Raw genomic sequence first — 27,105 nt, 5'->3', positions numbered from 1 at the left:
CATTTGGTCAACTGAAGTCCTTACCATCTAGTGATTGTGTACAGAGTGTAGATAGAGGCTGCTGAACTATACACCTGCATTACTTACTGTTGATTGTGTGGTATCCTGTGGCCCAGTCTGTCTTTACTATTGTACGATTTGAAGGGCTTGGCCTGGACAGCAACAGTTTTGGACCTTTCCAGACTACTGTATTAGTATAACTGTTTCACAGTTGCATTACTCTGTTTATATGGATGTCAGTGTCTGAACAGCTATATGACATGGCATATAAATCTGTAATAGTACACAAATAAAGGTTTTCCATATCTGCAAACCTGTGTGTGGTGTTTTATTCTATGACCTATCTGTGGGTATATGTTGCAGGCAACGAATGTCATTTGTATAGGTGGCTCATCCAGTGTCCAGTTGTTAGGGTGTTAACTGTAGGCATAGTGGCTGTTGCATATTGTGTACACCTACTACATAAGTATCTTACTGTACATATCTCTGCGTGTGCATGTGTAGTCGCATGCATATCTATATCTATATATATATATATATATATATATATATATATATATATATATATATATATGTATATATATAGATATATGTGTGTGTGTGTGTGTATCTGCATATATGTGTCTGTGTATATGTATCCTAGGGATGTTAATAGCTTCCACATTTTACATTTCCTATGGGAGTCAGACTGTACTGCATGATGTTACCAATACCAGCCTGACATCATACAGGTGGGATGTAGTACTGTTAACATTTTGTGCCCATGTCGTGTCAGGACCTGGTTTTGGGATCAACAACACTTGGTAGTGTATTGCAGGGTGGATGTGTTTGGCTGTGGGGGGGTGGGTATACCTATTCACACAAGACGTATATTGTTTGGGGTTTCTCAACCCCATTAATGGTGCATGTGGACATATATGATTTAGTTAATCTCCCATTGATATCTACACATGTATGTCCATATATACCTATATGGATATATACATCTGCTTACATATATATATATATATATATAACTTTGTCCGTATATACCTACATAGATATATATCTATTTACATACATGTAACATGCTGTGTATATGTAGGCATATAGGTGTAGACATATATATGTGTTGATGTAGGCATTTGCATGTATATATGTTCATATATATTTATATATCTGTATATATTTCTATCTACATATATAGATATGTTGTATCTGCTTAGATATTAATATATTTACACACACATACATCTGAATGTTGGAATACATTCTCTGTACTGTTTAATGACTGGGCTGGATGATATGTTTTTGAAAACATCAGGGTTATGTATATCTGGCATGGCTTAGTGGTAAATCACTTTTTCTATGGTGTGCAGGGTCCTGGGTTTGAGCCTTGCAAAGGCTGTTTATTTTTTTGCCGGGCAGAACATGGGCCATTGGATACAGAGTGATTAAGGCACTTTAAAGCAGTTGTAAGCAGGTTTGCATGGAGGTAAGCACTGCTAACTTTCAGTTACAGTTACTTATACTCAGTTAGCTTCTACATTGCTTAACCAGTGTAGGCATTGCTTACCCCCACGCAAACAGGCTTAGACCTGCTTACTGCTGCTTAAAAGTGCTTACTCTCACTTACCCCCGTGCTAATTTCTTTAAAAGAAAAGAAAAAAGGGTTGATAGGAAAGTGGTGAAAAAGAGGAAAAGAGGGAAAGACAGTAGGGAAAATAGCTAGGGATGTGCAGGAAGGGTGTAGGGAAGGTCCATTGCTGCCAATTTCTTCTACAGCAACAGCTGTGCATATACACTGAATTTGGAGGTAGATTTGGACACTCAATCCCCTGGGAGAGGAGTAAGGACAACAATAATAAATTGTGATGCCAATTAGACTGGATTACATGTATCTAGTGGATGTGTGTGCAAAATGGACAGCTATTTATGGGGCGAGATTTTTTTGTAGGAACAGATTGCCCTTTTTTTTTCAGGTGAGAGTGGGATGTTGGGGAAGGGTAGTAGGTATATTTGGGGAGGTAGGTTGGGTAGGTTAACAGACAAGACAAACAAGATGCATACAGGGGCGGTATATGACACATGTGGGGTAAACACCTTGATGGGGAGGGGTGTTGGGATATCGGAAGCCCACAAGCCCCCTAGTGGTAACAGTGGGACTGAGGTCCCCACCCATGGGCAGTCACCACTGCACCTTCACAGCCCCGAAGGTGGCTGTGCTGGGGGCTGAGTCGCAGAGCCAGGCTGACTCTCTAATCGCAACATGCAGCCCTCGAGCTGGTGTAGAAGATCACCAAACTGCTCATTGATCACTCTACACACCATGACGTGGCGAGGGGTGACAGGTGCCTGTCTGCACCCACTCACGGGGGGGTGATCCCCATCCCCTGAGGCGGTTCCACCCAAAGGTCATGCAGGACCAACGGACAGGGAGGTCTGGAGTTGGGCCCCAGACATGCTGGTGCCCGGTGCCATGGCCAGCTGAGGTGGGACAGGTGAGTCCGCTGGGACCGCCCTTCCCAAGCATGCTATAGTGTTTAGATTTCATCATCATATATGGGTTAGTAATAGTCAACACATTCCAGGGTTAGATATAACAGCATGCATAGATATTCCCATTAACCCATACACCAGATACAGAACAGTTGTGCTGTTATCTGTACCTTACAACTCTTACTACACTACCCTGTAGCCTTACTTTGGACAGTGATATGGCTGTCGTCATCATTACAAATGACCCGGTTTTACCTGCAGTATACACCTCTTACCTGGTATACCTGTAGAGGGAATGTTTGTTAACACTAACTAACTGTTTCTACACATACTCACAGATTCCAGGTTGCTGTTTTGCACATAGCTATCCAACTCTTTCTGCACAGACTCTGGCCATGTGTTGACCACATGCTGGTGTGCTTGGACATATCTAGAATATTGCCCTATTCCACCTTTTGTGACCTGACACACACATATACATGCTTTCCTACACAGTTATATTATGTAACACAGTGTGGGTGAAAGTGACCAGTGCTACTTTATTATTCAGAGAAACTGCAACACTCATAATTCCCTACAATACCAGAGTGAACAGTACCAGTACAGGTTATAATGGCCTGTATTTCTCAGCACAGTGTTCATATCCAACATACCTGTGGGAGCAATGTTTGTTAGCACTACCTGACTGTTGCCACACAATGTTCCAGATTACACATTGGTATTATGCACATACATCTCACTCTGTTACTGTACACAGCTTGACGGCATGGGAGTGTAGATAGGACATACTTGAAATATTACTCACCTAACAGTTTTGGGGGTTGCTACAGTGACGTGTGTTCTCATGATGTTTGACAATCACTTGTATTCCCTGTTTGCTGGCTACACATCTGGTATCATCCCACAGACTTACCAGGAGAACAGGGGACAGGCAGCAGATATGGGCACATATGCTGGACATTCTGGCCTCATCTGTACAGTTGTGGGGTATGCATCTGTATGCAGCCTAATTCCACTCCCAGGAATCAGACCATGGCTGTGTCTGCTACAACTTAAACACCGTCCATCACAGTTGTGTCTGCTATATAGCTATTGCTGTATATCTCCTATCTGCTATCTGTCTTATTAATCCCCTGTGCTTTTGCATTCTGACCTTGTATTACAACACTCATATACAGTTTCCTAGACAGTTATATGTTGTTGGACAGTGTGGGTGACAGTGATGTGTAATACCTTATTATTCAGAGCAACTGCATATCATTCTTGTATTTCTGGGCACAGTGTTGGTATCTGACAGACCTGTGGGAGGAATGTTTATTAGCACTATATATATCTGCACAGTTGTGGGGTATGATTCTGTATGCAGACTACTACCACTGGCAGGATTCGAACCGTGGCTGTGTGTGCTAAAAAAACTACAATTCTAATCTCAGTTACATGTCCTATTCAGTTTTGGTTGGCTGCATTTCCCTGTTTACTGTCTATGCGTCTCTTAGTTGTACTAAATGGCCTCTGGGGATTACACCTGTCATATACAGGCATTCCTACACATTCAATTTATGGTGTACAGTGTGGGTAACAGTGCTTAATACTACAGTACTATTACAAAATTGCATATTTACATTACCATATGATACCAGGATATGCACATGCAGTTCAGCAGTTAGACCTGTTTTGTCAGGCTATTACACTTTTATTGACTTACAGACAATATGAGACTCTTACTGCCAATTATCTAGTGTATGCAATACTTGCCTTGAACAATACAGGTTTTATACTAGCAATTAATTTACTTCTACTTTTATTTTTATTTCCTATGACAGTAAATGCATGAGTATTACTGACCTGCCTCACGTCGCAACCTTGCCAGGCGACTGATGTGGGCCTCCTGGTTCCACGGCCCACTCCGTTGCAGTTGTGGGGGACATAAGAGGAATATTTAGCCATATCTATTCTATACCTGAGCTGGCAATTACTACACACATACTGGGGTGATACTTACACACGTCTGGAACATGTCCTGATGCTCTAGCCTCTTGGAGCCACTCCTCCAAGAGGTCCCCTTCCACCGCTTCAGGTCGGCATAGTGGTGCCTGACCTGCTCACCAGTTCGGGGTATGCCAGTGGCACTGGTGAGGTCACGGGCAAGATGGTCCCAGGCCTCCGCCTTATATTGGGAGCCCTGAAACTGGCGCTGCAGCAGTATCTGAGTATATTCTTTAAATAGGAGTACTGCCATGACCTTGGACTCCTGGATTCACCAGTGCTGCACCCGGAAGCGCGCTCCTTCTCCCCTTACTGCCATAGTGCCTGCAAGGGGAAGCTACAACCAGTTATGAGATGTGTTCCCACCTCTTGGGTTTAAGTAGGGCCAATTTCCCACACTTTTCCATGATTGGCCAGTTTTGAAAAGGCTAAACTATGGACACACCTGCTTACCTATGGTTGGCCTTGTTTAGAGGGGTATACCACTGGGCACAATGAGTTAGCTGGTCTGCACATTGCTCACTCCTCCTAAGCTGGCCTGTGCAATGCTTAGCATTGCTTACATTAGACTTTCATTATAATGCTTTTTTGGCATTGTGTTATTATTCATTGCACCTTATATGTATGCCTGGTATCCATGATTAATGTGTATGTACACTCTGTGGGGTCCTTTTGTTTTATTGGGGACTTCCACACTCTATTACAATTACACCTCACTTCTGGGCTTACTGCTGTACTCCAGTTCACATATTTATGTTATGTAGTGGGTTATGGCGCATATAACTGTATACCGATGCCTTTCACAGGTTCAGTTTGGTTATACTATGGTGAGGACATGTTTACTACTACCTCATTCTTCTTTACTTCTTTGATGGCTTGGTGGATAACTACTGGGACTATGGTGTATAGGGTCCTGGGTTTGAAACCTGCATGGCTGTTTATTTTGTTGATGGGCAGAACAAGGGCCATTGGATACAGAGTGATTAAGGCACTTTTGAGCAGTTGTAAGTGGGTTTGCGTGATGGTAAGCACTGCTAACCTGCCGTTGCATCTGCTTACACAGTGTTAGCTTTAGAATTGCTTAACCAGTGTGGGCATTGCTACCACCATACAAACAGGCTTAAGCCCACTTACTAGTGCTTAAATATGCTTACTACTGCTTATTTGTGCTTATACCTGCTTACTAGTGCCTTATTCATTATGACACTGACACCTCACATGTGCATTTACTGAAGTTCATAAAAACATGTTATTTAGTGAGTAATGCAACATAAATATTACTCATAACGCGCTTTGCCATGGAAAATGGAATCTGCTGCAGTGGGACTCGAACCAGGAATTCCTGCTTGTAAGGCGAATGATCTGCCCACTACACTATTGCTATGTTGCTTCATTTGCATATATCTTCCTTGTTATCCTTGTCAGCCATTTAAGCTGCATTAAACCATAGCTAACTGATGGGCACACCCGCACTCCTATGGTTAGCTGTAATCGGATTTAAAAAAAAAAAAAGTTTTTTTTCATTCTATTTATATATTCTGTTGCTGTTATACACAAGAGGGACTGTTGCTGGGGATATGTGGTCACTGTGAGCGGTCTTGCTCATTGCATACCCCTTTCTGCTGTTCTTCATTGCGGGGGCATGTTAATTCTGAGAGCTCTGCTCTCAGGCACACCCCCTGCACTCTTACATGCTCCGTGTAAGCCTAGGTGCTTGGGCATTGTGCCTCATTAATATGCATGGCGAGCTGCCGTCCTGCTCCTAAACAGTCGCTTCCGTGCACGACTAAGCTAGTCCTGCATGGAAGATTAGTAAATCCGGGGGTTAGTCTAATCTTTCTGAGTGAACAGACAGCCCCCAAAAAAGTGGTAAGGATGTTCTTGAATACACATCATGTACACTTAGTGTAGCTGTTCGTGGCCTGACATTGATGCTCTTTTTTGTTTTATAGCACAATGTCGGTAGTTTCAGTTCTGTGATAGATTTGTTTTGCGGTGCTTCAGTGCAAACAGTACTTTCTTACTAGTTGGATTTCCCAATAAATTAACATGTGAGATGTTCTGTTGAATGAAAAGTCTCTCATTTCAGGGACATAAACTGTGAAAAAAATCATCAAAATTATACTCAGCTCTAAAATTAGGTGATGACTTTTTTTAAATTTGTTTGGGAGGGAGCCATTGTATCCGCTATAGGGGGTATTTATGTGACATAGAATAGTACGAAGCACACACTGAACAGCTCATCAAATGAAATAATTAAAACTGTTAATAATATGTTTCAGTTCTTGTAGATGTTGCAGTTCTAGACATTACATGAGGTAATATTTCATTTTCTAGGCATTTTCATCTCCTAGTGAAAATAAAGTATCAGCTGATTTTAGTATTACAACACAAAAACTAATCTGGAAAAAACAATGCTAGGGATATCAGCATTGAATCTTTTCTTCTAAATTTGTAGAAATGGCTAAACCTATTTTAAAACAAGTTATATGTAGACATAAAACAGCACACAGAAAATACAGAATCTGACAAACCTGGGAGGGTATGTCGCTGAAAAACAAGCCTGGGAATATTTCACTGACTCTTAATAAGTGCGAGAATATGTTTATATGTTTCTACCACCACCAGCAAACATGGGTGCACACACACACACAGACACACACACACACACACACACACACACACACACACACACACACACACACTATTATAACCTCTGGACTTTTTTTTGTAAAAAGAGTGCATTCATTGAACAAATCAAATGCATACAGAAAGACATAAAGTTTGGTGGGAATCCCAGTCCAAGCCTGAATTGTATTCAGCTGTTGGAAGGTGAAGCACTTGTTTTGTTGCTTTCTTGATATCCTTAGGAGGCTTAACTTTACTAGGAAATGGTGTTGGCCTGTGAGAGATTGAGAGGTGTCGGGTAGGTTTTCTATATAAGGTAGTGTAAAAGGTTACCCATGCCAATAAATTTTGGCATAGGTTGTCTGTAGTCACGTACATTACAGACCTGGATATGCCGTATGAGCCTTACTAGCCTCCAATGCCACACCCACAATTAGGAAGATGTTATATCATTTTTTTCTAATTTCAAAATCTGTCTTCCAGGCAAAAAGCAGCTGACCATGGGACTTGGTCATCTCTATGAGGCCTTGCAGATATGGCACAGTAACATGTTGATATTGAAGCTGCATCAGTCAGTTTTTCCAGGTGCCAACATGTTCCACTCAATGTCATCCTCTCATTTCCTTATCATCATCAACCCACTTTTATCCACTTTCTACATGGGGTTGGGATGTTGTTTGAACTGTTGTCATCTCTGTCTGTTCAGTGACACTCTCCTACATTCTTTGACACTCATGCATGACTGTCACAAGTCTTCTCTCACACAATCCATCCACCTCTTTGCTGGATGCCCTTGTTTCCTCTTGCCTTCTTTCTATCCCAACATTTTTTCATCAGATTGTCTTCTGCTTTTCTGCACATGTGCCCAAATCACCATAATCAGTTCTCTTTGACCATTTCTGCAATTGAATAATTCTAACAGTTATCTGCCTTCCCCTCATTTACTGATCATATATTGCCTTAAATTTCAGGGTGGATTTCGCTGTGTTTAATTAAGGCTCTTTGAGGGCAGAGGTGAAAGAGTTTGCTTGGCAAATCTGTGGGACAATTTGCTTAACAGAGTCCTGGAAATCATTGTCTACAGAGTAATACATATTCTTCAATCATTATTGTAGTACTCACAAGCCAGAAAGGTCAAAGAGAGAACTAGAGAGCCATGGTAAGGCATTAATTTTGGACAGGTTTTCATTTCATGGATATAGTCTATACGATGTATAGCTTTAAATATGCTAATTTCTAAGCACAAGAAGGTGCCGGTCATGTGGTACACATTTCTTCCAGAATGCAGTCAGTATAAACATGGAGGCTAGAAGCCTATCCGCAATGAGTTGTTTATGCAGAATTTTGGCAAACATCAGTAGCTGACATGCCTTCCCCCAGCTAGAGGAATAAAGATGTAAGCTTTTATTTGGAAACCATGATGCCACTAATACTTCTAAAAGCAAAAAACATTGTGAAGAAATGTAAGGACTGAACACAAGGAATAACAATTAAAACATTTTATACATAAATCTTACTAAGCTGAGAAACTACATAAGGACTACAAAGACAATTTGGCTGGATGTACAGCTCCAAATGCAAAGAAGAGGCAAGGAGGCAGTAAAAACCTTCATGACAGACTCATCTCAAAAAAAAAACAGTCCCAAATGGAAATTCTTGACTCACAAAATTGTATGGACAAAAACATAACTCATTGTATGGACAACCAAAATAACGCAAATCTTTAGGGAATGTATCTTTGAAGATGAAACAAACACATTATATCAAATTTTAGAAAATACTTAGAAAGGCTGCCTTATGATGTACCTTCAATTCTTGCAATCCTCAAAATTTCTCCAAGTGTCCAAAATGGTATTCAGTACTGATGCAGGAGAGAACAATCAGGAGTTTATTACCTCATTTTTGTACCGCCCAAGATCTGCAAAGAATCAAACATAAAAGCAATGCAACTGAGCCACAAAGTATATGGCAAGTTATCAGCTGTGGTATTGCTGAATATTGCCTAATCAATAAAAAAAAACAATCAGCAAAATAAAATCATAATTGTCACTGCAGAACTAACAGATATAGTTAATAGTTAATATACTAGTATACAGATCCTGAGCAAATTTCAGGTCACAAGGAAAACCCTATCCATGCTTTCTCCCCACAGCACAATTCTACCCAAAGTTACACATATAACTCCCCCTACTATCACTAGGGAACAGGTCATTAATGCTGTCTCTAAGACCAAGAATACTGCATCAATGGGTCCAGGCAATATCCCAAAATGCCTTCTAAATAGCATGAAACATGACCTATCAGGGCCTCTGGAATTACTATTTAACTGTAGCCTCCAAACAGGCTTTGTGCCTCATGAATGGATAAAGGCAATAATCATCTCTATGCACAAAGGTGAGGCATCTACAGACCCTGGTAACTACAGACCCATAAGTCTCACTAATTTTATATGCAAATATGCAAAGCCTTGGAAAGAACTATCATGGAGATGATCAATAGAGCTATAGTAAACTTCCAAACACTGGACCCAACCCAGTCTGGTTTCGTCAAAGGCAGATCATGCCTACTGAACTCTACTAATTTTGGGGGGCATGATAATGTACCTGGCAGTTTAAAAATAATACTAAACAAGCCATGGCAGAGACACTCCTAAAATTGCTTAACCTAAGTCTAGCCACAAGCTTTATTCCTGAGGTCTGGTGCATAGCAGTAGAGATGCCTGTCCATAAAGATGGCCATATCACTAAACCCTGAAATTATAGACTCATCAGCCTGATGAGTGTCATCTACAAAGCCATGGAACATATTACAACTGACATGAAATACTATGATATCAAAATTCTCACTAGACTAAACTCTTATCAGTTTGGCTTTGTCAAAGTGGGGTCCTGGCTAATGAACTTGGTTACCTTCTTTTAGAGGGTAAGACAGACTGTCAACAGTGGTCATGCTGTCGATACTGCATATTACAACCTGACCAAAGAATCTGACAGCATTCCTCATGCCAGTATAGTTAGTAAACTTTACATTTTAAAAACAGATCCCTAAGTGGTAAGATGGATAGCAAACTGGCTAAAATACAGAACCCACACAGTCTGGGTGGCAGGTGCTTTATCAGAGAGTATGAAAGTGACCAGTGGTGTCCCACAGTGTTCACTGCTGAGATCTGTTCTGTTTGGCATTTACTTTTCTGATCTCCAGACCATGAACCAAAACCTCTGGCTAACTGTTTTCAGACAGCTGCAAACCGGGAGTCACTGTGAGAAAAGAATCTCAGCTTGCAGTCCAGACACAGAACTGTAACAGTGACACATATATTTCAAAGATAAATGCAAAGTACACTTGTGTGTGTGTGTGTGTGTGTGTGTGTGTGTGTGTGTGTGTGTGTTTCTGTTTAAACCTAAAAATTAAAAGGAAAGATTCATAGCCTATTGTAAAAGTGAAGGCACTCCATGACTGATGCATCGGAACCAGAATTTGTTTAGGAGTGGAGAGGAAATAAACTGTTCAACAAAGCTACTTAGTCTGACACTTAATGGGGAAATAAATGACAGTAACTATAGTAACCTGCTGGAAGATTAGCTGAATCTAGAGACACTTATAATTTGTTACTTCCTAGTTTGTCTTACCATGAAGTCTTTGTGAGACAGATGTTCCAGTTAAGCCGTGTAATAATGATAACAATATTCAGACCATAGTATTTTATTTAAAAAAAAATAGAGACTTTTAAACTATGTGGAGGCCTCTAAATTGTAATATTGGTGTGTGCAGTCATCCTAAAACAGAGCATGAACAGACATTTAGTTAGTGTTTCACAGATTATGTTTTATCTAAAGAGCGAAACAAAAGAAAGAAAATAAAATAAGTAACTATTACAGAATCAGCACATATGTATGGGACCATGTTGTCAATATTAAGCTGTAGCTGCTACCTATGAGCAATAGTACTAAACACAAAAGTTTTATTTATAATGTTAAGAATAATGAACATTAGGGCTTTCCTTGTTGTCAGCATTATTTATTTATTTAGTTATTTGCATTTGATTACAGGGAAATCCTGTCCCTAAAATTATTAATTTTCATAAAGTAGGCGCATATGCTACTGAAATGCAAGTAATTATTAGAAAATGTTTTCTTCGTATGGATAGTACTGGAAAAGCTTTTGGATTGGACATCCATAGTAATACTTAAATCAAGAAAGTTTATAGTCATTCCAAAATTACCTAAGTTAAACACAGTACCTTTAATACTCTGGTTAATTTCTTTCAAAAATATTTCAATTTTACTTTTTTACCTGTCATCAGTCATCAGTATATCTCCTATAAAGCAGGCATATTTGAAAGACTCAAGCTTAGATAAAACAGTTTTCCACCGACAGAGCACTAAAATGGCAAAAACTGGGGACATTTGTGACCCCACATTTCTGTTGATAAATGCCCCGTCAAATAGAAGAAAAATTGTTAGTTAAAACTAATTCCAATAAGAGGCATATGATGTTAATCTTGATGGTATCAAAGTCAGTAAAATTACTTAAAAATTCCTTACAAAATCAGTACCTAAAGTCTGATCAATTGAGGTATATAAGGAGGAGATATCAACAGTAATGAGAACATTTTCTGTTCCAAAAAGGTATAATTTCTCAAAAGATCCAAAAAAAAAAAAAAAATCAACCCCAGCATTTAATAAAATTCATGTAGGCAATGTGTAGAGCCCACATAGAATATATCCATGTACACGGCCACAGTTCCCCATCAGCAGCGCGCCATGCATATTAATGATGGCGTGCTGCTGCAGGAAAGCATAGAAACAAGGATATTGAATCCATGTATGGAGAAGTGTAGAGGCTACCCATGGTTGTGGATGGCTGGTCAGATGTTATGTACAGGGTGAGGCTCCCTGTAATGCTCCCCGCTAATTTTAGCCTGACTGGAGGGGGAATGTAAAGCAAGTATAAGGCTATTGACATTCCACACATAATATATTTTGAGTAAAGCAGTTATATATATTATGAGTATTTATAGTGTATGACTAAACTTATAAAATACACATGCTATTGACTTTAGAGGGTTAGTCAGATATTTTTAATGCTCTGTTGCCATCACTTCCACACCCCAGGTGTTACTTCACAACAGGTTTATACATGCCTAAGTGCAGTCACTCTGTATGTGTTTATAGTGAACCTCAACTGCTACTTTTATCTCCACTTGTTTACCTTTTCCATATTTTCTCTTATCCTTAAACTCCTTAATGTAAATGTCTTAAACTCTGTAATGTATGGAGCAGATCAAACCCCATCATCTCAAGGATAGTATCAGGAATGTTACTAAAAACTTAAAAAAGCACTAATAGGTTTATTAAAACATCCCATGAATGTAGATTAGCATCTGACGCTAATGACAGACCCTTACTAAAAAATAATACACAGCATCAAACATATTCAAAATGGCACCACCTATTCTGACTTAATAGACATCGCCAACATATTATCAAATAAAGTCAGTGTGAATTTTTCCCATGAGATGGCCATCAAACTCTGCATATCCCGAAATAACTTAAGTCCTTCCGCATCACTAAAGAACATGTACTGAGTGCTTCTATAAAGACCAAAATTACTAACTTTGGGGGGGGCATGATAATGTACCTGGCAGTTTAAAAGTAATACTAAACAAGCCATGGCAGAGACACTCCTAAAATTGCTTAACCTAAGTCTAGCCACAGGCTTTATTCCTGAGGTCTGGTGCATAGCAGTAGAGATGCCTGTCCATAAAGATGGCCATATCACTAAACCCTGAAATTATAGACTCATCAGCCTGATGCGTGTCATCTACAAAGCCATGGAACATATTACAACTGACATGAAAAACTATGATATCAAAATTCTCACTAGACTAAACTCTTATCAGTTTGGCTTTGTCAAAGTGGGGTCCTGGCTAATGAACTTGGTTACCTTCTTTTAGAGGGTAAGACAGACTGTCAACAGTGGTCATGCTGTCGATACTGCATATTACAACCTGACCAAAGAATCTGACAGCATTTCTCATGCCAGTATAGTTAGTAAACTTTACATTTTAAAAACAGATCCCTAAGTGGTAAGATGGATAGCAAACTGGCTAAAATACAGAACCCACACAGTCTGGGTGGCAGGTGCTTTATCAGAGAGTATGAAAGTGACCAGTGGTGTCCCACAGGGTTCACTGTTGAGATCTGTTCTGTTTGGCATTTACTTTTCTGATCTCCAGACCATGAACCAAAACCTCTGGCTAACTATGTTTGCAGACAGCTGCAAACCGGGAGTCACTGTGAGAAAAGAATCTCAGCTTGCAGTCCAGACACAGAACTGTAACACATATATTTCAAAGATAAATGCAAAGTACACTTCTGTGTGTGTGTGTGTGTGTGTGTGTGTGTGTGTGTGTGTGTGTGTGTGTTTCTGTTTAAACCTAAAAATTAAAAGGAAAGATTCATAGCCTATTGTAAAAGTGAAGGTACTCCATGAGTGATGCATCGGAACCAGAATTTGTTTAGGAGTGGAGAGGAAATAAACTGTTCAACAAAGCTACTTAGTCTGACACTTAATGGGGAAATAAATGACAGTAACTATAGTAACCTGCTGGAAGATTAGCTGAATCTAGAGACACTTATAATTTGTTACTTCCTAGTTTGTCTTACCATGAAGTCTTTGTGAGACAGATGTTCCAGTTAAGCCGTGTAATAATGATAACAATATTCAGACCATAGTATTTTATTTAAAAAAAAATAGAGACTTTTAAACTATGTGGAGGCCTCTAAATTGTAATATTGGTGTGTGCAGTCATCCTAAAACAGAGCATGAACAGACATTTAGTTAGTGTTTCACAGATTATGTTTTATCTAAAGAGCGAAACAAAAGAAAGAAAATAAAATAAGTAACTATTACAGAATCAGCACATATGTATGGGACCATGTTGTCAATATTAAGCTGTAGCTGCTACCTATGAGCAATAGTACTAAACACAAAAGTTTTATTTATAATGTTAAGAATAATGAACATTAGCGCTTTCCTTGTTGTCAGCATTATTTATTTATTTAGTTATTTGCATTTGATTACAGGGAAATCCTGTCCCTAAAATTATTAATTTTCATAAAGTAGGGGTATATGCTACTGAAATGCAAGTAATTATTAGAAAATTTTTTCTTCGTATGGATAGTACTGGAAAAGCTTTTGGATTGGACATCCATAGTAATACTTAAATCAAGAAAGTTTACAGTCATTCCAAAATTACCTAAGTTAAACACAGTACCTTTAATACTCTGGTTAATTTCTTTCATCAGTCATCAGCATATCTCCTATAAAGCAGGCATATTTGAAAGACTCAAGCTTAGATAAAACAGTTTCCCACCGACAGAGCACTAAAATGGCAAAAACTGGGGCCATTTGTGACCCCACATTTCTGTTGATAAATGCCCCGTCAAATAGAAGAAAAAATTGTTAGTTAAAACTAATTCCAATAAGAGGCATATGATGTTAATCTTGATGGTATCAAAGTCAGTGAAATTACTTAAAAATTCCTTACAAAATCAGTACCTAAAGTCTGATTAATTGAGGTATATAAGGAGGAAATATCAACAGTAATGAGAAAATTTTCTGTTCCAAAAAGGTATAATTTCTCAAAAGATCCAAAAAAAAAAAAATCAACCTCAGCATTTAATAAAATTCATGTAGGCAATGTGTAGAGCCCACATAGAATATATCCATGTACACGGCCACAGTTCCCCATCAGCAGCGCGTCATGCATATTAATGATGGTGTGCTGCTGCAGGAAAGCATAGAAACAAGGATATTGAATTCATGTATGGAGAAGTGTAGAGGCTACCCATGGTTGTGGATGGCTGGTCAGATGTTATGTACAGGGTGAGGCTCCCTGTAATGCTCCCCGCTACTGTTGAAATGATGTGAATTGCTTTAAATGTGTAATATTTTATTTTTATGATTTTTTTTCCATCTCTGCATGTTTTCATACCACGGTGCGGAGCTCAGCAATGCTAAGCTGTGCTCACACATAGACAGCTGATGCCTGCTACACATCTAAAAATAGAAACTGGATGTAATTAATTATCATAATTACATATTCTTTTTTTTTAATTGCCATTTGCATAGCACGGTGCGGAATACCGCAGAGCCGAGCGGCACTTATACATACATAGCTGACAGCTGCCAGATATCTAAAAATAGAAACCAGATGTAATTAATTATTTATTTCTGGGTCTGTTTAAGCGTGTTTGCGACACAGTTCTCAGCAAAGCTAACAGGTAGCCCAGTAGTATATGTGAAGGTATACTAGTTTTCATAATATCCAAGTAGCTAAATGGGTAGAGTTACAGCCTAATGCTCTGTAGATCCTGGGTTCCAGTCCATAGCAGTCATAAGATGTCTGTAATTTAATTTAGTATATATGTTTAATTTTAAAAACAAATTTGTGAAATATAGCACTGCTGCTCTATACTGAGCCCTGCTTAAACATGCTAACAGCTATTACTGCTAAGCTTCGCTAAAACCTTGGTTGTGAGAGTTTTCACGCTACTTAGCTCTGCTTAGCTGGTTTGCATGCTACTAAGTGACACAGACCTTTTCTGAATTTTGGTCAATGACGTGCAAGGGCTGGAAAACAGCCTATATTAGGTGCGATAGGTGGGAATTCTTCACCATTCTTTGGAGTCTGCTTATCTGCTGATATGCCAGGTGGTGTTAGAGAAGGTGCTCACTTTTGGCACAGAGATGAGGTGTGCAGGAGTCCAGGGTCCTTGTTGTGCTCCTGGTAAAGAATTATGAACCCAGGCTGATGCAGGGTGGTTTCCAGGGCTCAGAATGGAAGGCGGAGGCCTGGGACTGGTTGGCCAGGGAACTTACCAGTGCTACTGGTATCCCCTGCACTGGTGAGCAGTGCCATCACCATTATGATGAACTGAAGGGGAGAAAGAGGGGGACCTTGGACACCTGAGTCCAAGAGACAAGAGCTGGGCATGCCCCACAAATATGTCAGTATGTTTTCCACTGTTTTATCAAAATGCAAGCTGAAAGTCTCCAGAACTGGTATGCATAATGGTGTGCTTTTCTCCCAAAAGCTGCAGCTGAGAGGACTAGCAATGTTGATTCCCATGCTGGGCACCTGGCTAGGTTGTGCAGTGAGTGTGGTAAGTATGGATTTATTATGCAAACTGTAGTGCAATAAGCAAGAAAGAGTAAAGCATTTACTGCAATAAAGTATACACAATAAAAACTGTAGTGCAATAAATGGGTAAATAGAACTGTAGGGGTCTATATTATAAGACCAAAAGTGCATATGTGCGACTACATAAAAGTTGACACATAATGCATGAAACCTAAACATAGCGAACGGCCACATAAGCGAATTTTTCCCTAGGGAAAAAAAAGGTACGCGGCCGTTTGCTAAAAAAAATAATTTAACACCATAAACAGGTGGGGGCTTCACCCCTCACACCCCCCAACGTGGGGGACTCTGCCCCACACACCCCCTTAACTAAATATACCAACTCTGAGATTGCACTATAGGAAGGAAAGGGCAACTCTGTGAAGTTGGCCAACTATCTTCTTGCCCTATGACATATTCATCGAATCGCTCAAATGTGATTCGATGAATAAGTGTCGCTGTTTCCGTATTCACTCAGAAGCATTTTCATGCTTCTAATATAGACCCGAACTGTAGTACAATAAATGGGCAATTAGAGCTGTAATGCAATAAATGAACAATAACAACTGTATTGCAATAAACAATAAACAATACCAATAACAGTAAGCAAAAATGGTGTACAGCAGGATTGTGCTGTCATAACCATTGCAGTAGAGCTGTATGCATTGCTTGTCTATGGTAAGGTTGCTGCAGTCAAGTGTAAAACCGACTCCAGACCAGTATCAGTCACATAATGCTCTCTGTTCCTCCTACTCCAGGTAATAAAGGTATATGGGTGAGGAAGCCCACTCTATGGGCAGATACTGTGTGTGAACTTCGCAGACATTTATCAGTGATACCAATAAAGTGTTAAGCAGCATTGTTGATTCTTAAAGACATTTGTCTTAATAAATGCAGTACAGCTGTATTCCATGCATATGTGTTCCACTGTCTCTGCAGTCAAGTATAACACTCTAATGGTTCTAGAATGCAAAACAAATATCCTGTAACATGTATTGATTGACTCATAGTATGGTCCAAGGTTGTCCCCAGGCCAGTATCAGTCACATAATGCTCTAATTTTCTTCCACTCCAGGAACAAAAAGTATATGGTTGAGGTATCCCATGTTATGAGTAGATATTGTGTTTTGATTTCACAGACACTAATCAGCAATACCAATAAAGTGGTAAGCAGAATTGTTGATCTTAAATAAATCTGTCTAAATACTTCCAGAATGTCTGTATTCCTTGCATGTCTGTACTAAGTTGCTGCAGTCAATTGTTACATTATTTGCAGATCTCCCCTGCAGTTACAGCTATTAGGTTCTATTCCCATGCCTGCCAACTAAGGCATGACGGCTGTCTTGTTTATGTAGTTTACACAAACATGCCTCTCAAGTGTCATGATTTCTCGTAATGTAATTAAAACTGCCTAATCCATCTGTCACAGGATTACCAGAAAAATGATTACCTGGAATGCAATGTATTACCAAATCCATTTACAGAACATCTTGGTAGTTATGCAAGTCCATATTATGTGAAAGTGTTCTGTGTAGTTGTGTACCTGCAGTTGTTATTGCTTGGCCCATACTGACCCATGCTAACAGCTTGAGAGGTATGTACATGCTACATCAGCTATAGGAGAATTGTAGTCACTGTACTCACAACTGACACTGCACACCTGTTGAGTATTTATTATCAGTGTTTTCAGGGAAATAGTCTGCATTGTCAGTAATGGAATGTTTCTCTCTCTCTGTCTCCCAGCCCCTTATCTTCATTTATTTGTTATTGTTATTTATTATTATGATTTAATATTAACATATTTTGTTAAACTAACTATATTTTGGTAACGTGATTTATTATTGTTATGTTTTATTATGATTTAATATTAACATATTTTGTTAAACTAGCTGTTTTGTTGGCCTTGTGGTTTAATTCTTACTGGCATGCTGTGAACATCCTGACTGTTATGTTAATTAATATTGTGTTACACATGTATTGGATTAATAAATATAATGTTCCATTCTGTTAATACTAACAATGGCTTGGTTATTACTAACCTTAACTTATTGCTATACTTCATTTACCACACCACAGCAAGGTAGGCCAGTTACAGCTGATCTGCCTACCTTGCCTCCTCCATCCATGGCACAGGGTCCAAGCACATCTGGGACCCAGAGGAGTGGTGCCCTCTCTGCTGCCCCTGCACTGCTTGTGGCATCAGGTAGTACTGTGCCACGGGAAGGGGGTGGGCCTCCCTCTATGAGCGGTGGTGGAGGGGGAGTTGTCATCCTGGCTGAGCTGCCCGTTTTGGTGCGCAGGATAGTCTACCATGGTTTTGACCACTGCCTGTGCTGGATTGAGGACATGCTGGCCAACCTGGTGGGGCAGCCTTGCCTGGTGATCAGCCCCCACCACTGCCACCCCTGGGGCAGTGACAGAGCAGTGCCGACAGTCCCATGGGTGGGGATGTGAGTCATGCTGCTACCTTGTGGAGGCACATGAGACTTAGATTACACAACACCCTCCCTATCCAAGGTGTTCACCCCCCTCATGTGTTACACACTGCCCCTTTCTGCTGTCTTGTCTTTCTTGTCTGTCTGAAAATGCATCCTCACCTACCCAACTTACTTCCCCCACACATACCTATGTCCCTCCCCCAACATTCCACTTTCACCTTAAAAAAAAATGGGCACCTGTCCCAAAATAAAAAAATATTGTCCCATAGCTCTCCATTTTGCACATGTCCACTGGACACATGTAATTTGGTCCAACTGGCTTGACAGTGCAGATATGTTGTCCTCAACCCTCTCTCTGGGGGTGAGAGTTCAAAATCATTTACAAATTCTGTCAAAGTACACAGCTGTTGCTATACAAGAAATGGATAGCAATGGTTCTTTCCCATACCCTTCCTGCACATCCCTACCTGTCTTTCACAATGTTTTTCTCTTGCCTGCACCCCATTTCACCACTTTCCTATCTCCCCATTTTTCTTTTCTTTATATTATTTTAGCAAGACACTGCACAACGTGCTGCATCACTCAGCTTTGTTAAGCTCAGCTAAACAGAGCTCTATTAGCTATATTTGTTTTTAAAATTGTAATACTCAGTTACAAAATAAACACCTGCCCATATTGTGAACCCAAGACCATCGCACCTGCAGACCACTGCATTAACCTGCTTCACCACAAAACTCTAAAATAAGTGGTTTAAACTGTTACAGTCATTAAGCATATTTCAGCGGCATTGCGCCCCACGTCGCGCATACTTGATTAAAAAGTAATAGAAAAAAATTGGAGTGTACCTTGGAGTCTTGTGCTATAGTACACCACTAGAAAGCCAAAGACATAAAAATGGATGTAATTGAAGCCTGTAATAGCAGGTAAATGTGCCCTTTTATCAGCAACATGTAGAAAGACACCTGCTAAGGCATTAATGGCAAAATACATGTTTAGCTGGGACCCTGGTGCAGAAATACATCTATATAAACCATGCACACACTAATGGATGTAGAAAATGTTTGTCACAGCCTGCATGTGTGCACATATATCTTGCAAATATACCTGCGGTAGCAGTGATTCAGTATCTCAGTCTGTTAAATGCCTTGCAAACAGTACATGTTGCCATACACAGCCCTGGGTTCAAATCCAGTGGTGTGTAGCAATGGAATTATAGTATTATGAAGCCAGCAAATAATGACTGAGTCATGCACTCTTTAGCCACACAATGAATGAAATGTTTGCATTTCACTGATGGAAGTCACAGACCTGCAGATAGAAACACACTTCACATATCCCTATAGCAAAAGTATAAGTTCATAAAGTGTCACATCATGCATTAATATGCATTCATAGAGAAATTCAACTCAGGTACTGCAAATAATGGCCACTAATATTAGAGTGCACCACAAAATCCTTTCAAATTCACAGTGCCGATTATCAAGGCTGCACACCTAACATGCACATTTGAAGTACATGCTTGTAACATGGACTGCCCTCATATATGCTTCAAATTACTACCAGACTGTAACACATGGCCTGACAGTTGCCCAAATGGTGGACATATTGTTACATTTGTCCCCCATGTTGCTCAAGGACACACAAACATGTGGCCTAGTACTCTGTTAGTGATACCGTTGCCTAACATACTTACCTTAACTTAAACACATGCCTTAATTGGACTGGAAAGGGTAGCTTCACTCTCGCTCTGCCTCTACAGCAAGGCTGAAACAGCTCCCACAGTTACTCTTACAGCTTGTTGTCCTCCATAGTGTTCACACTCTCTGCCTATGCCTATTACCTGCAGCAGCAGCTGCAGCCTGTAGCACATCCACCTCTATGTAAAAATTGTTTCTACAGACCTCCCCTCTGCGATGAAGTAGTCTCCTCACCCCAGTAATGTCCAGTACAACATATCAGAAAGGGCCACTAATCTACATGAAGACCTTTTATATTGTACTGTGGTTACATGTGATTGGCTGATGATAGCACAAATCAGCAGTGGGCTGCAATTAGCATTTTAAAACCATAGATTGGTTAACAGGCAATCACCTGCTGATGAGAAGCATGTTAAAAAAGCAAGCAGCTGGCTATGGGGCACACAGACCATGCGTATGCAAAGTATTAACTATCAGCACATATCAGCAGAGGAGTACTACACTCCATCAGGTATGTAACCTTCTTGTTTACATCAGGATAGAAATGTCTGACTATACTTATGGGGAATAGGGATTACAGCATTAAGCCTTTCTTAGAACTGTAATAATGACATGTCAATGATCTCCAGATTTGTTACACATACAGTGGATGTGCAAGACATCAAGGGTGGAATGTATGTTGTCAATGTGGAACACTGGGCTCATGGAACTCTCCCTTTACAGTGGTTGTAATAGCACACTGCTATTTGTATGGCACAGTTGGTTTGACATATTATCGGGGGGGTTGCCCCTTGGGGACACAGTATAATAGACTCCAGTGACGGCTGTATGAACATACAGCAGTGTCTGTCATGACACACACGGGAATACCTGACTATCGCTAGTATCATAGTTGCATCCACATGCTTAATATGTTTGTACATTGGGGAATATGGCATGTGTGATCAAGCAGTAGATATTGCCAGCCGTTCTGTCTTTGCTGTATCTCTACATAGTGTACATCCAAGTACGTGATCCTGATATGTGTTCCCATGTTGTTGTCTTTCAGGGAACATGTATGCAAGATGCCATGCACCTTTCATGGATGCAGAGAATGAGTAAATACTGGAAGGGCTCCGTCAATACCATGAACACCTACTGTCCAGTGGGAGGCACAACAGGGAACAGCAGGAGGCATTGTGGGCAGAAAAGCAGCAGATGTAGCCAGGGATCATGGCACCACCGGTGGAGGGCCTGCAGTGGAACAACCCCTCTCAGCCATTGAGGAATTCCTGGCAAATCTAGGCACACATGACATCTCCCAGGCATCCATCACATCCTACATCATGGATGTGGGTGCCACAGTATCTACAGTAGAGGATAGTGCAGGTAAGCTTAGTTTGATCAGCACTGCAATACTGTAGCATTCATTGTGTCAGGGCATACATAGTCTTACTTGGGTGTAAGGTCTCTCTGCTTTTGGATGTTCATATTTTGACCACTATAACAATTAACACAGTGACTACTGTAAATGTGAGATACATGGATGTATTGTGGTGCAACATGCAGTAGTACTGACATTATCTCTCCCTCAAGTTTTCACTGGTCCATCAAGTATTGGACAAGTCCATGGTCCTGCTCCTGGTAAGCATGACACTGCTTTGTTATAGATGTAGGTTTATAGCACTGTAATCTTACTGTCATCCCAGGACTGCTGCCTGCATTGCTGTACTGTCGATATGATTGCCAACTGCACACATATATTCTGACTGTACAGGTTAGCCTCATACCTATGCCTTATAGGTGTGACCACACTGATAGATGTGATGGTATTGTCAGGACAATACAGAGTGTCATATGTGTCAATTGCGCAGAGTCTATACAAATGTCAACAGTATACCTCACTATTGCTGATGAGATTGCAGTGTAATGAGATGCTATTTTCAAGTAACTACAGCTGTTAGTAGGAAGAGTACTTCCTCATTTATTTAGTTTAGTTTACATTTGTTGACCAGGCTAGTCTAACTGGATATATGTCCATTTTCAGTAGAGGCCCGGGGAGATAAGCTCCACTAAAGAGATAATAGCAACATAAGTACAGTACAATTAAGGCCAGAAACACAGTTTTACATAACAGCATTGTATTCATATAGCTAACATATTAAAAAAAAGAAAGAAACAAGAATTTTTAAGGTAGGGATATGTTTATACAGTAGAAAGCTTGCTAATCAAGTTCATGTCCTACTATATGAGGTTGATACACAGAAAATCCTGAATGTACCTCCACGGATATTCCACTTGCGATGCTGAATGCAAAACAGTAGAACAATACAAATAAAAAACAGCTTTATTAAAACCTTCAAGATAAAATATATGTGCGAAACACATAAAGAGCCTGTTAGGAACAAATCACCAAGATAAGCACTTTCAGACATAGCCTTCCTCAAATCCTGATTAATTAGGCTCTCTCTTCATAAATTAAAAAAGCAGACTCCACCAGTCATTGCATCTTCACAGGGATAATGCCTTCTGTTCTACCTATCAGGAAAACATCTAACTGTACATCACATTTAGGTAAGGCCTCCATTTTTTAACCAATAGAAAGATGCCTTCCTTTTACAACAGGTTTTAGCGGCACTACCCCATTTAAGTCTGGCATACGATCTTCTCTAAAGTTAATGATCTATTTTATTTCTACTGTTTCTGTTTGATTTTGGATATCACCACCTCTGTTGCCTTCATAAATCTGTTCCAAAGTTTTGAACTTGAAAGAATGTGATGGAAACATCAATACATGGTTGGCCAGAGCATTGCTTACACAACCTGATGTCAGTGTCTCCTCAGACTCTGATGATGGTGGTGTCCACAGTGTGGCATAGGTGGGGTTTTGGGGGCTGAATCTCTCCCAGAGGTTGACATCCCTCTTCTTCCCTCATTGTCACCGCACACAGTCAGTATGCCCACACATACCCAGTCCCCGGAGGCCACAGATATTGGACAGTCAGAGGGTGGGGACATTGAACAGGAAAGTGTGGCAACTATGGTTCCAGTGAGTGTAGACATTGACCATAGCCAGAGATCTGGTGAGGTACCACACAGGTGGACTGACAGGGGTACTTGTAGGAGGCCTGCTGTCTGTCCACCACCTGTTGCAGGTGTCACATCATGGGTCACTCAGAGCATGTTTTAGGCCATCATGCAGGCACAGGTACATTCTGAATAGAACACCAGACATATGCTTAGGGTTATGGATGCAGCACAGTCTGACATCTGTGACTGCCTCCACTTCATCGGTGACACCCTGGATTGGTTCACTGATGCAGTCGACAGAAGGTGGGCTGAGACAGTGTCTGTCTTGGACCACACATTGTCTGTGCTGGAATGTGTGGTTGGAGTTGAGCATTGGACTTGTGGATGTAGGTCAGCAACCCCATCTGCTGAGAGTCTACATGGCCATCCACAATCATGCTCCCATAGTGGCAGTACATCCAGCGCTACAGAGGGGAGTGTGCTGTCCACATGATGACATGGCATGCATGAGCTCATGGTCCTGGGGGTTCCCATAGGGGACATAGTCCCAGCAGACAGCAGTCACTGTCAGGTACTAGCATCGCTTTTGACCTTTGGCAAGGAGGTACCAGTGCAACTCTTGGCAGAGACAGTTCCCATGTTTGGGGCTGGAGACAGTGAACTGTCAACTTTACCACATATGGTCCAAAGCTGTCCAACATGCGCACATGTGGGGCTAGCACTGAGCTTGACTGTGTGGACGCACACACTCACACACCACTGTCAAATGCAGGTCACCCACAGACACACATGGCACCCTTCCATGGTCCATCTTACCTGCTTCCCTTCCTGACTCACACATATGCTGTCAACCATTTGGGTCAGCCTAGGCTTCCTACACCCCAACACAACACCCTGTGCAAGTGATGATACCAGTGCCACATCACTGTCATTCTCCCAATCAATACAGGGAAATGAAGCTTCTGATGCACAGGGTGACTATATTAGTTAACATATACTTGTGTTGCCATGCCACTTGTAGTGGTTACCAACATATACTGTATGCTGGCATTTGTCATGAGTATGCCACATACTTTTGTGTACCTTATGTTGTATGATGTTGTAATGGCTGTATAGTTACACAATGGCAGGTGCGTCATGGACCTATTTATGTTTCTGTTTCAGGGGCCTGTTGGGATAACCTATGGATACACAGTGGCAATAAAGCAGAACAGGATGGCATGTCAGAATAGCAGAAATATGTCTTCAGCAAAGTACAGCACTATAATGGTACGTTCATACGTGTATAACAGACTAACAAGGACAATGGTATCATTCAGCATACTCATGCATCCCTAATCTGTGAAAACATCTGCTAACCTTGATAAGTGTCATCAGGATTTTGAGAACTAACAAATCTACAAGCTGTGGTGATGGAGATGACCATCTGCAAATATCATATGTCCAGTACAGACAGTTGTCCAACACCAGTTATAACGGTTGTACTCTGCATTCCACTGTGCAACCTGCACATGATGTGTGTCACACCAGATGTGTGCTTCACATGCATGGGGGACCAGTTTCATGTAGGGTGTACTATCTGTGTTACATACCTGTCTCTCCAGCATGTACTATGTACAGCATGTACATAGTAATGTTGTAGGTATGTAGAACAGGTGAGACATGTTAGTCCTGTCATGGATACGCAGGAGGTACACAGTGGGATCCAACACCTCCCTTTATGGAGCCATACACATCTCCTCCAAAGCATTTAGGAGACAGACTACACATGTATGGTCATGACACGGACTCCATAGGACATGTTATCTACACTGTGTATTGGTGTACCATGGAACCTGTGTTGCTGCTACAATTGTACAATATGCCTGTGTAGTGACATAGCAAGGGTTCCATTGCACACAATGATAGGTGTGATGACTGCCACATTCAGTATAGCAGTGACAATCTGAGATTTACATCCCACACCTGTCAGTATAGATTGTACAACAGTGAATGCATCCCAACATCTTACCGACCAGTGAAAGTCAAAGGCTACATTACTCTCTGTGTCCATAACTCCATGTGTAATGGGTCAACTATGTGCGGTGTGCAGACATTACAATATTTTGCAGGGGTGGATGATTTCCCACAGGATAGTATTGTGCAGTTTCTGGCAGTTAGTCTTTGTCAGTGGCTCAAAGGACAACTGACTGTGTCATAGGCTATCCTGGATAACTGCTGGTTCTGTGTGGGATTCTGTGACAGCTCCTGATATGTAATCACCTGCTAATGTACTCAGTCAGAGGTCACTGACAGTGACTTTGACTGCAGAGAGGGAATAAGTAGACAGGGTATGCCAATAATGAAGGATAGTAAACTCAACTTTGACTGGTGTCATTGCAGAGTAGGTCTCCCAATGTTATCTTCCCAGAGTATGACTGTCAAACACTTGCCTATCTACCAGCTGATATAACACTCTGTACATGATGTACACAGGTTCCAGCAAGGCCTGCTGGCCTAATATTATCATACATAATGTCAGGCCATGGTTGGTGGAGTGAGATATATGTCCGACATCCATTGCATAGTGTAACAGTCAATGGGCTCCACCAGTTAAAGTTGGTAGGCATGATCTGGCCTTGAGCAAAAGTAGCAATGTTTGGTCCAGTATCAGCAGGTGTATGACAGTGTTAGTGCTCGTATCCTTGCTAACTCCTATCATGGCATTTCAGGTGGCATGACTCAGAGATCTCTGGACACCACTTGACACTACATGCTAGTTCTCCTCTGTGCAAGTAAGTATTGCAGTTACTTCCAGCATGTTGCAAGAAGCGAGTCATGCAAGGTGTATGTACAGAGTATAGACAAACATGTTAGAGAAGTGTAATATGTACACACTGTGTTGCTTAGTCTTACTGCGGCTCATTTGCCCAAAGGATGGTCCAGGTCCTTACCTACAATGACCTGCAGCAATGCCATGACATCCCCATGCGGGGAACCAATGTATTGCACCATGTGTTTACCAGTATGGGTGACCAGTACAGCCCCCTGTCAATGTGCGGTCCTCCCTGGTGGGATCTGGCCACAGATCAGTCTCCTTAGAACTACCAGCATGTACTCTCCTTGCAGACAATACAGACATATATGTCAAGAAAGCCATTTATTTTCTCTTGTGGGATGGTTGACATAGTGTGACTGCACCTCCCCCTTCAGATGGGACAGTCAAGTATGCAGAGCTCTACACCCATGCAGTATGCAAGCAGCATTATAACTGCATGAACTCAGCTGTACATGACAGGAGAGACACAGGCTTGTTACGGCTCAGCAAACTAAACTGGTGGACAGCTGCCATAAACAGGCTGTACAATAATAGGTGGACAGTGCTGTGTGACAGTTGGAGTGAAGGTGCCCCCACTAATATGGACGCACTACCTCCTCATCTATAAGAAGCACATAGTGATGTGATGTTGTGTAGACATGGTAAGTGAAAACCATAGCCACCCACACAAAGCAGAACCACAACACACAGTGTAGTTACATGTGTGATCTCAAAGGACAGGTCCAGATTGTCGGTGACCTCATATGTCATGATGCCACATAAGATGGGTCTGTACTTATACCTAACCTGAACTCCCACACTGTATGCGTCAGCTGCACTCCCTTGTCCCCACCACATGTGACACATGACATTCCTACAACCTGT

Source organism: Protopterus annectens, chromosome 10.part0, assembly GCF_019279795.1.
Source record: "Protopterus annectens isolate FY-2018-M chromosome 10.part0, PAN1.0, whole genome shotgun sequence".
Classification (NCBI taxonomy): Eukaryota; Metazoa; Chordata; order Ceratodontiformes; family Protopteridae; genus Protopterus; species Protopterus annectens.
The sequence above is the reverse complement of the archived record's forward strand: the minus strand, read 5'-3'. Positions refer to the sequence as shown.